General features: G+C 34.8%; 1 protein-coding gene across 4 annotated transcripts in view; it reads right to left on the reverse strand.

Annotated features, from left to right (window-relative positions):
• Positions 1-12,950, reverse strand: part of PELI1 (pellino E3 ubiquitin protein ligase 1) — a 58,980-nt gene that overhangs the window by 15,926 nt on the left and 30,104 nt on the right. The gene's annotated exons all lie outside the window — the stretch shown is intronic.

Here is a 12,950-nt window from a genome sequence, read left to right on the forward strand (position 1 = left end):
GTACACTGGGGCACAAGGAATGACACAGTTCTGAGTTCTCTGGGTTTTTTTTATGCTTAATATATCCCAGATTTAGAGCTGATTAACCCAGCAGCCTGGAAATGTCAACTGGCAGGGACATAAAAAAAAAGCCACCCCAAAAGTTTTGTTCTCTCTAGTTAAAGGAATGAGAAAGGGGCAGCCTTAGCAAGACAGAGGACTTTAACAATAACCACTCTACTGCAGCCAAACACCACAGAAAACACTGGCCCTACCACTGCCCACACAAGCAAAAGCCAAGTAGGGAGCCTTAAACATGCACTTCGTGAGGCCATAATGAAGAAGCCTAACTCCCTGCCTCCCAACCAAGGTATTGTCAGGGCAGCAGAGTAGAAGGCCAAGACTTTCACCATGCTGGTTGGTAACATGCCCTCACCTCTACTCTAGCAGTATCAGGGGAGCCTGAACTTTCACCCTCATTTGGCCGTAACAAGGATTCCCTTCCCTTGAGACTCAGTGAAGGCTGAGTAGGGAATCTGGACTTCTCTATCTATCTGGCAATAATAAGGAAGCAGCCACTATTCCCCAGAAAAAGACAGAGGAAATAGTCAGTTTATATAACATCCAGAGTATTAGAACATAACGCCAAAATGTCCAGATTTTCTTTTTCTTTTTTTAATGTCCAGGTTTTCACAGAAGACCATTTATTGTATTAAGAACTAGAAAATTAAAAAAAAAGAAGAAGAACTAGAAGATTTAAGAAAATAGAAAAATATAATGAATAAATACCAAAATTGAGGTGACAGAGGTATCAGAATTACCTGACAGGGATTTTAAACTTATCATGATAAAAATGAAGAATGTTTTAATAAGCAATTGCAAACATATTTGGGACAAACAAAAAAAGTCTTGACAGAAAAACAAAAATTTAAGGATGAAAAAAAATTTAAGGATGGGTTTACTAGCAGAATAAAAGGAACATAAAGAATCAGTGAGCTGGAAGAGAGAAATTTCCTAATCTGAACAATAGAGGGAAAACAGACAAAAAAAAAGAAAGAAAGAAAGAAAGAAAGAAAGAAAGAAAGAAAGAAAAGAAAAGAAAAGAAAAGAAAAGAAAAGAAAAGAAAAGAAAAGAAAAGAAAAGAAAGTAAAGAAAAGGTAGATCTCATGGACCTGTGGAACCTCAGCAAAAGATCTAACATTTGTATCACTGGAACCCAAGGAGACAGGAAAGACACTTGCAGCTGAAAATGTACTCAAAGAAATAATGGCTAAAAACACCAATTTGGAAAGAGAAACCACACAACCACAGATTTAAGAAGCTAAACAAACCACACAGAACATAAACCTGAAGAAATCCATGCCAAAATACATCATAGAAGCAAGAAGAAGGTAGCATATTTTTTTCAAGTGCTGAAAGAAAAGAACTGTCAACTCAGAATTCTATACCTAGCAAAAACAGAGGACAAATCAAAACAATCTCAGGTGAGGGGAAATTAAAGAGAATTTGTCACCAGCAGATCTACTCTAATGGCCAGAGGAAATTCATTAAGAAGAAAAACGATAAAAGAAAAGAAACCTGGTACATCAGAAAAGAAGAAAGAACACGGTAAGTAAAATACAGGTAAATACAATAAGCTTTCCTTTTCTTGAATTTCTACATTACGTCTGAAAGTCAAAGCAAAAATTATCAACACTGTCTGATGTGGTTTCAAATGTATGTAAAGGAATATTTAAGAAAATTATATACAGCACACCTGGGCATTTATCCTAGAGAAATGAAGACTTATGTTACAAAACCTGTACATGAATGTTTATAGCAGCCTTATTCATAATAGCCCCAAACTGGAAACAATCCAGATGTTCTTTACTGAGTGAATGATTAAACCGTAGTACATCTGTGTTGTGGAACAGTACTCAGCAATAAAAAGGAACAAACTACTGGTATATGAAATAATATTGATAAATTTCTAGAGAATGATGCTAACTAAAAAAAAAAAAAAAAAAAAAAAAAAAAGCCAACCCTCGGGATGCCTGAGTGGCTCAGCAATTGAGCACCTGCTTTCGGCCCAGGGCGTGATCCTGGAGTCCCTGGACTGAGTCCCACATCCAGCTCCCTGCAGGGATCCTGCTTCTCTCTCTGCCTATGTCTCTGCCTCTCTCTCTCTCTGTCTCTCTCATGAATAAATAAATAAAATCTTAAAAAAAGCCAACCTCAACAGGTTTTTACATAAATTATTTTATTTATGTAACATTTTTGAAATGACAGAATTATAGAAATGGGTAACAGATAAATGCTTGCTAGGAGTTAAGGAAGGGGTGGGAGAAATAGAAAAGTGGGTATGGCTACAAAAGGAAAACTGAAAGGACCCCCCCGTGGTGATGGAAATGTTCTGTATTTTTACCAAAGTCAATATTCTGGCTGTGATATTTTATTATAGTTTTGCAAGATATTACCATGGTGGGAAACTGCATAAAGGGTACACAGAATCTCTTTGTATTATTTATCACCACATATGAATCTACAATGATCTCAAATTAACAAAGCTTAATTAATAAATATAAATTCGGTGGGGGGCAGAGGGTGGGGGGCGCTCAGCGCTAGGGGGTGGGGGGCACTTGGGGCTGTGAGAGCCTTGGTCCTTCTGGGCCCTGGGGCCCTGCCCACCCGCCTGGGCTCCCTACCCCCCCAAAAAAGAAATATAAATTCAACACACATATGAAAAACAAGACTAATGCTTCTGATAAGCCAGAAAAAACACTACAATAAACAATCCCCATAATATTATCATGTCTATTTCATCAGCAGTTTAATGGACCAGTTATTTCATATATCTATTATCTGCGTGGTCTTCCTGTTAGACCTGTTACAAAGGTTTTTCACAACAAAACTCTTACGAGCCAACTCATGACAGTCTCCTGATTTTATACTTCCACCAACAGGTTTTATAGGAATCCCATGAATGAAAAATGCCTATTTGTCTTTTTCTATACCAGTAGAGTGAAATGCAGCCTCTATAGCAGCACTTTTGGAGAGAAGGCAACACAGGTATTTGTAGCCCATAAGTAAGAACAAGTAAAAGGAGAAGGCTTAGCCATTTTGACCCTCTTCTATCCCTGTACCTGCCACACACATTTAGACCAGCAATTCAAACACTAGTTTTTAAATTTTTAAAAATTTAATTATTTTAAATAAATACCTTTTTTAAAAAACCGTACTTCCTCCATTCAAATACTCTATAAAATCCTCACTTCCCCAGATGAATTTCTCCCCAGGGAAATGTTTTATTTCAGTAAAATATACTGATCATATCCTCCATGTAGAAAAAGAAATAATATGAAGCTAACTAAAACCTTCAATAATATGAAGCTAACTAAAACCTTCGTAAAACTTTAAGAGTTTTAAGACAAATTAATTCAAATTAACCAAAGAACAATTTTGGTTCCAAATAATAAGACCTTCTGATCTATATTAAATCAGACTTTAATATACGAACAAGAATTCATACCCTTTATTTTCCTTCCAAAGAAGCAACCTATTACAAAAAGCTAAGCAAAGCTTAATTAGAAGCTTTAACTGTACTTTTCTTATTAGACAATTAAGGTACTGCCATCAAACAGAAAACATTGCTTTGATAATTTCTGACCAGGAACAGCAAAAATTAAAAATTTAGTAACAAGAATTAAATTTAAAGTTTAAATTAAATTTTAATAACATGGCTTTCTTTTGATTTGGACTCCTATTTAGAGCTATTTCTATTATTAGGAAGTGATAATTTTCCATCTATAGTAGTAAAATATTCCTTTTAAAAACACTTATTTAAAGAGGTAAGTCAATTTAAGTAGTATTAAATAGTGTAAGTACACAGACATGGCCAAAATCTGAAAGTGATATATGCGAATGCCCGCATTTGGCTGACACTAGTGTATAGCATGGATAGCAAATATTAGCCTATGTTCTAGTTCTAGCTATCTTTGAACAAAGCAATGTTCCCTCATCTCTAAAAATGGTGGGACTAAAGTAGAATAAAGAGAATTTTGGAGCTGTAAAAAATATGAGACCATCTGGTTCTAACATAAGAATTTATAAGTAATATACATATAGGACTATAGATTTAGTACCATTGCTTCTACAGCAAAAGAAACAATTTTTAGCTTTGAAAAGTAACTAGAGTAGGGGTAACATATATCCACCATTCTATACTTCCTAGAGCCCTTGACCAAATTAGCCAAGAAAAACAACAGACTTCCAATTATACTTATTCTTACTCTGCTTATATCCCTCAGAAGGCCTGATTTGGGGATATTTTGTCAGTGATATCAAAGTTTCAATCACAGGAACACACTCAAACTTGGCTCCTATTTCTGGATCTAATAATCTGAAACCTATAATAAAATACTTTATTAGTACTGTTTATATACCTAAATGACCCAAGATAAACAGTTTTCTTAAATTCAAAATGGCATATAACCAATGATAATACAACTGGCATTCTTAAAGTATGAATAACATATGCTATGACAGCTACTTCTCCTGGAACATTTCAGTGCAATTCCAATATATGTTGATAGGTGACTGTTGCAAAGAAGTTGTTAGAATCTTTACATGTTCTGAAAAGCCATGATTTTCACAATGGTTTAGGATCTAACAATGCCAAGTTGCTAGACAGTGTTCTTGTACTCTGTGTATATTCTCTAGATTTAAAATCTGAATATAGAATTCTTCAAAATTAATTCCTAAAGTCATTCCTAAATTCACTTGAGAATGTGAAATGGGTATCTATATAAAGTATACTCTAATGCCTCAATTACGGGCTACACCAGGTGATACTCAATTAAGTTAGTTGGTCTAACTGCATGTATTCGGTTCTATACCAATGTGATGATCTAAAAAAAAGAACATTAAATAGCACCATTAATTCTGAGACTGGAAAAAAATGACAAAAAAATCTTGCTAAGATAATAAGGCTATTTTCTATAATACCTATTATTTTAAAACTGCTTGATCCTTAGAAAGTAAACATGTTCTCATCGACAGGGACCTTCCCAAGTTAAACAAACTGTTTTAAAGAAACACATTCTAGAACAGTGTTATTTTCTGTGTAGGCTGGGAAAACATAAAAATTGAGCCATAATATATATGTTTCTTTGAAGGAGTCTCATTAATTTGATAAAACATTCTAATCATTTGTTGTTTAAAGGCCAGTGAAGTATAATTGTTTTCATATCAACTCTTCCCAAAGGAATGACGGTCTACAACATATAATTGTCAGTTTCACTTAAAGGAAAACTGGGAAATCAATCTTTGTTCAAATTACTCCCTCAACATAACACATTTTATGATATTGCAAACAGCCTTTTGCATACCACCTACTAAATACAAGTTCAAAATTCCTGCCCTGAAAAATAAAAAGTAGCAAAACAAATACTAAACAAAGAACAAAACCAATCTTACGTAGATATTTACCTAAACTTTTGAACACTTCTATTTTGGTGGGGAAGAGAGTAGGCATAAAGGGATGCTGAGAAAAAAAAAAAGGAAAATGTTTTAAAACATGAAATGCTTCTTTATGGTGAAAAATGGTGTGGACTGCATATATTATCTCTGATGAAACAGATTCCCATCTACACTAGAGTTCCCCTTTGGTTGATTTCAAAAGGATGACTCAAACAGAACTGTGTTGGTATATTTGTGGTGGAGCCATTTTATGAAACCAATTAAACTGATGATTGAAGGGAGGTGAATTTATAGCAGCTTTTTGATAAGAGGGAAAATCTAATCACCTTCTTCCTTCTTTCACAATCAGCAGGATTAATAAACAGCATTCTTCCATAAAAGGAAAGAAAGGATAGAAGAAACAATGAAGTCAACAGGAATATGAGGTTACTACTGCCCTTCAGTCACTTTAAGCTTTTTAATACAGGAATGGAGGAAGTGACATCCCTGCTCCCCTTCCCAAAATACAGGCACCCTCTGTGTGAACATTTGGTTTTCCCCAGAGGACAGCCAAATGACATGCTGATACTCTACCACTTAAGGGACACCGTATTTGCATCCTGATTGGAAAACAGTTAAAATCTTTCACGTGGGCAGTATTTGTTTCTCTAAACTAGGGCTTCTCAGCTTTGGCACTACTGACATTTTGACATTGTGGGATGGCTGGCCTGTTCACTGCAGGAGGTTCAGTATCACTCCTGGCCTTTACACCCCTTAGATGCCAGGAGCATCCTTAGTTGTCATGATAAAAAAATGTCACCTTCCCACCCTTCACCCTATAGAGAACCACTCTTCTAACCTCAAATTGAGGATGACAGTTTGTTTTTAGGAGGGGAATTTCCTCTATTTTTGGCATAGTGCTTGGCACATAGTAAGATATTTAATAAATGTTTGCTTTCTTATGTCACCATATTACTGTCTTAAATGGTTATTACTAAGCCTTATGTTGTTAGTAAAGGCAGTAGCTTAGAAGGTAGCAGTAGTTTCAGTATTTTGTTAGAATTGGTAAAAGTGGTTGGAAATGAAAACTGAAGAACTATCATCTTACCTTGATAGTGATTAATTATTAATATTTCTGTGCACTTAAAATATTTTAATATTGTAGCAATGTCTCTTAAGTGGTTGAAAGAACCCTTTCCTTCAACTGGAGCTGGGGTGGCCACAGAAATAATTTTATAGGCCTCTACTCGGTAGTCTGACTTTAGAGAAGGGCTAATCTGTGAAGGCCAGATAAGCAAATATCTTCTTGACCTAGGGGACTCAAATCTAGAGAAATTAAAAGTAAGCTTTGGAAAGCATAGGGGAATCTTTTTAAATCAAAGAGGGTGTCAACTTGAATCAACCTTGGATTAAAGTCTATCTTGCACTTGCACAGAATGTTAATTAGCAAAGAGCTTTCACATAAGGTTATTTTATTTGACCCTCACAATAGCCCTGTGAATTAGATAGGAAAGTCTTATTAACTCCATTTTCCAGATAAGAGAACTGAGTGTGTTAGTCAGAAAGGCGACTGACTGGGTTCAAGGCCAAACAGGTAATATCTGGCAAAGCCAGAACTGAAACCCATATATTAATTCAACATATATTAACTCATTTAATTTCTATCAGAACTAATATCAAGTATATTTATCCTCACTTTTATAAATGGAGACACTGTGGCTCCTAGAAGTTAAGCAGTCTGGGTTTTCTGATACCATCAATAAAATCCCACACAAGACAGGGTGGAGCTATTTCCTAAATAAGAATAAGCGGCCCTACTATGGGCCCATTTAGGAAGGAGACTAGAAAGTATATCTGGGTAAAATAAACTGAACAAGTTACAACACTCCAGTATAGACTAGTAAAAACTATGCAACTATGACTAGTGTTTTTGGAGAATGTTTGAAACTGTCACTTCCTCACTCTTCACTATATTTGTCAATCCTGTTTCCTGGTAGCAACCAACAATAAAAACTTCAGTAAATGAAGTGGACTTTGCATGGTTGTTTAAAAAATAGAACGGGAGAAAGGAGCCCAAGGTGAAAAGCAGGGTATTACACTAAGGCAAATTCCTGATACCATCGGAAAGAAAAACACATATTAGAAGTGAGTGAAGACAGCTTATGGACAGAAGCTTTCATGCACTCCCTAAAAAGTAATAACCAAGAAAAAACTGTAGGGCAGTATTCCTGATTGGCTGACTTCAAATGATCACTTAATTCCCTACACCTAGAAATGTATTTTAAAAGACACAAAACAAATAAGCCTTCAAACATTTTTATTGTCTTGGCCCATACTTGGCCTGTGTGCAACCCTTTCAGATTACCAAAGTTCCTAAAATGAGAGTATGCTTCTCAGAAAACAAGACCAGAAATCCCCTTAGGTTTAACCACTAAAATCCCAAACAAAAGTCTGCAGAAAGCAGCAAATTCAGTGGGATTTGACAGCTATTTGGAACAAAAACACTGGATAAAAGTATATTCATGGAAAATTCTATCATTTTCTAAAGTCAGCACCCAACACTGGCAGTCAACTCATGCTTATGCTACCTTTTTTTTTTTTCATAGTGGCTAACACATACTGGGTTCTGTCTCTGTGCCAAGCACTGTTCTAAGCACTTTACATGTATTAACTGATTTAATCCTAGAACAACCTTATGGGGGTAGGAACTATTACAACTCTTACTTTATAGATAAGAAAGCTAAGTTACAACTCAAACTAGCTAGCTCGCTGGAACTGCTGAAATAGCTGAGTTTAAAAGGACATTGTAAGGGGGGAGTACAGAGGAGAGAACTAAGGTGGTAAACCAAATTAAACAACAAACAAAAAAATTTCCCCAACTATTCCTACTATAAAATATTAAAGAGAGTTTACATGCTACATGTCACATGCTATATTGTCCTAATGGGCATAAACTAATACTGACTAGCCATTTAAATTTTCTCAGTAATTCAATGAATTTTTTAAAGCTGAATTTAGAAGTCCCTCGGATAAAATTTAAACACAGAAAAAATGAATAAAATGGTTTCTTTTCCAACCACTTTAAATGTATACTATGAGATTAAAACATGGAACTCTGAGTCTATGGTCATGTTTTTATATTCCAGGAGTAAACCATATTAATCTTATGTAGGTTATGGGCCCTTCCAAAAAAAGAGTATTATGTAATAATTATTTCCAACAGTTAAATTACTCCCAGAAAGAGAATATTTCTCTAGTCCTTATTTTTATTGAAACAGTGACCAAGCTATATGAATTTTTAAAAAGGCAACACGGGCACCTGGGTGGCTGTGGCTGAGTCTGTTCAGCAGCAAGATTTAAAGTTGGCCTCCTTTCAGCCTTCTCACAACCTAAAGGTAAATATTTCTATGTTGTGCTGGTCCTACCAAGTCAAGATGCCTCCCAGGCCTCCTGTCCTTTCTTTGATGGGAAACTGCCCATCCACATAGCCCCCATGGTCATGAAGGTTGTTACTACAAGCGTGGCCACTCAACAAACTGATAACAGAACCAAAGTGATTCATTCCCCACACCGATCAGAATTTTGGAAACTATGTTTCACGGATTTTTCTTTAAAAGAAAAAAAAGTTATGACAGAGAAGGACAATTTTACTATTAATATCATTAAGTGGCTTTATTAGAAAACACCCTGTATAAGCAATAATACCATAGCTTCTGAATTAATGTATTTACATTTATTTTTCTTTATAAAGTCAGGGTTATAATAGTGTCTTCCTCATTTGGTTGTTCTGAAGATTAAGTCAGTTAATACATGTGAATTCAGTTAATATATGTACATTTACATGAAATTGAAATCTTTACAGTGTTTGAATTTGAGTTCTGTCCACCTACACATATGAAAGCTCATCTTAAATAGTTTATGAAAAGGAATAGAAGGGCAGCTAGGAGGAAGAAGAGTTAGGAAAAAGCCAGCATCAAACTGTAATTCCGCTATATTTCATTCAAACAAAATCTTGAAAAGCTAGAAAGTCAAGGACTTTCCTGAATTATTCACTAAATTATTTCATTATGATAGTGTTTTCTTCAGAGTAGTTGAGACATTATGAAAGTCTAAACTGTGGCTGCCTAGGACCAAGCCTAAGAATTCTGGCCCTTGATAGTCATGAGGGCTACATCTAAGGCCCTTCATGAATTCTCAAATCTGTAAAACCTAGCCTGTAGCACATGATTTTCTCTACTACCTATAAAATGGTGACAATATTTTCCACACTTCATAGAATTTGTCACCAGGGCTGAGTGAGAACAAAGCTGCTTTAAGATTTGGATGTTGGGCCATCTGCTTGGTTCACTATGTACGTAAGTAAAAGACTTTGGGGTCTCTTAAAATTACTCAAACTGTGAAGGTTTATATCAGGGATTTTCAAGGACCTAATGTAATGTAACATTTTTTTTTAAAAAGGCACTTGCTAAATACCCAGTATGTATTTAGTTAGGCATAAAGTAGGTCTAATACTACTTAATACTGTTCCATCACTTTAGATTTATTCTCTCAGAGACTCATCTTTATTTCTTAGTATCTAAACAAATGTTTATGATCTATTCTTTGTAGATAACTAGAACTTTCATGATGTCAAAGTTTTCTACTACTTGTTATATGTAACATGCCCTGAAATACAATCAAGGCCTCAAAAACTATTGCAATTAGTTTCAAGGTTGAATGTTGTATAAATGTTTGATTTTCAATAGGGGAAAAACAGTATACCTAAGTCAAGTCAGAGGTAGTATATGTAGTCCCTGCTCTTATAGGGAAGTTAACTTTAAGTCTTTTATAGTTTCATAATTCCATTATAAATTCTATTAAAAAGGAATGGAAAAAGGAAAATGTAGTTGAAAATTCAAATTACAAATGAATCTCCAACACTGTTTCTAACAGTGAGGTCAGCTACTTATAGAAAGAGGCCATTATTAAAAGGTGACAACTATTATTAATCTCACTAACAAAACATTCATCTTATGAGGATTTTAGTTTTCTCTTTGGTTCATGAAAAGCCCTCAAAGTAACAGCTGATCTTTCTTTGACCAAATCATAATGTTTTCCCCATAAATTTTTATAGCAGTAATTTAGAGACGTTGTGTGTGGGAGGCTAAGAAGATCTATTTTTTAGCAGAGTGAATATTTTAAATCACTCAGTGTGATATTCCTACTTAACCCTTTTCATTAGGAAAATGATACATATATATAGCTCAGGTATTCTTACAAATTTCCTCTATCTAATTATTGCTATATTATCACATTACAAATATCCCAATTATGCAAAATTACTATGATCAATTTATCCTCCTAATTAGCAACTTTTCTCTTGTTTCTTCCATTTTATACATGTGAGTACAAAATGAGCAATACTTCCCCCTCACAAACAGATCAGAAAATTTGACACACATTATTGGGCAACATGTTAGTATTCTAGCAAACATTCCGTTTTTAATAAATTTCCTATAAAAAGAAAAGTAAATGATAATTTTATATTATCATATATGTTTTAGAAAAGAATACTGGGAACTTATGATTGTTCATTTTATAGTAGAAAAAGTCTTCTCTCATCAAACATCAGATAAAAAAATTATTAAATCTCTTCCCATCGTATCAGAGGAAGAACAACAGAACATTCAGGGTAGGAACATTACTTAAAATCCGTATAAAGCAAGACTCAGAATTAAAAAAAAACTTGGTAATTTTTCCCTACCTTGTGAAAATGTCTACATAGTAAATTATAGTTATCTCAAAGGCCTAGATCTCTGAGAGGACCTCAAGAAGAGATTTATGGTCAAAAACTAAGATTCTGAATAAGCTGTCAATGGCTAACCAAAGTACAACGACAGCACTATCATTTTGGCTTCCAAACAATTTTCTTCAGAAAGCAACACCATTCACAAATTTAATAATTCAAAAGAAAACAAAGGACAACATTAAGTTCTAAAGGATGTAAAAGAAAAACACTACATATTTTAGCTTGGATTAGAAAAATATTACATATGAAGAATTCTCATGTTTCTGTTGACCAACAATCAACAGGCAATAAACACCTGTAGATATTTTTCTTTAAGAGTGATGGAGGTGAGATTAACAGTGTAAAGCCTCCTTAAAACCACAAAAACCTTGAAGCTAGAGATTTATTCAACCCTTTCCCTAAGACAGATGGAAATGTAATTTCATACATAACTTCTAAAGCTGAACGTGAAAAAATTAAACACAAGCAATCTGATGATGATTCAAATCGTTCCACTTGCAACCTGAACCACTGACAATGTGACACTTAAAAGTAAGCTACAGAATACCTACCTCTTTATTCCATTGCTATCAGCATAAGCTAGATAAACAATCTTCTCACCAGCAGATAAAATCCAGACAGTTTTAAAGCATCTCCCAATTACACTTGCAATCACACACTGATAGCTGTCTGCTCAGTGTTCTTTCACTTAAGCACCTCATAATGTGTGTGGGTGGGCCTGTGTTACGCAAAACAGGTAAACACTATATAATTCTAAATTCTATTGGCTCAAGGGAGAACTCCCTTCTCCCTTACGTTCTCCCTAAGGAAGCCTGTAACCCAAAAGGGAAGAAACGGAAGTAAGAGGGAAGCACAGAACAGTTTTTAACACAGGCTTGATTTCAAGTTATGGAATAAGGTACCTGAAAAGGCAGTTATTCTATTTCATAAAAGGCTGACTGAATTAACTATATAAATCCTCTAGAAATGTCAGAGGTATAACTAAAATACTGAACTACCTACTCTATTTTTAACAGATTAAAATAATGTTAAGAAACGTTCCATTAAAAAAAAAAAAACAGAAGAATCAATCCAATCCACCTAGAAAGAAAGTGTTCATTTAGCATTATCTAATGAATCAGACTTTTTTGGTCTTGCTACAAAACACATTATCCAGGCATAAGAATAGGTAAACATTCCATCACATGACTGATCGTGATTTTTTATTTCTAGCTTTGTATTTTAAAATAAATTAAGATTCGTTTGGTGCTCATGGAGAATTGATAGCAATACCCAGCAGTGAGTTGGGATTATTTAAGGTTCATCAAATAGTTACTGAATGCACCCTACTTACCACTTCAGCTGCTCTTGTAAACTTCATTTGAAGAGTTAACTTCCTGCAACTCCAAATTCCCCCATTCTTCTTAAGAAATGTGTTTTCTTAAGGAGAAGGGTTGTGCATGGAACTCATCTATTCCTTTACAGAGTCAAAGGTGAACCTGCTTTGTGCTTAATTACATTTAAGTTTTTTTTTAAAGCATGCTAATTAAGTCACAAGGGTAAGGGCTGGTTCATACCTGTTCAATGAGCTCCATATGCAAACCATCTGTACTCTCTACCCATTAAACTCTTGCCCAACTCTAGTCTAGGGGTTAATATTCCCTTATACAAAAATGCTTTTGGCTGGCCTAGGTCTAATAACATTGTCACCTAACACCCTGGGACAAAATACACCCCCCTCCCCATGTTATAGCTGCAATTTTACTT

The sequence above is a fragment of the Nyctereutes procyonoides genome, unplaced genomic scaffold, assembly GCF_905146905.1.
Source record: "Nyctereutes procyonoides isolate TBG_1078 unplaced genomic scaffold, NYPRO_anot_genome, whole genome shotgun sequence".
NCBI lineage: Eukaryota > Metazoa > Chordata > Mammalia > Carnivora > Canidae > Nyctereutes > Nyctereutes procyonoides.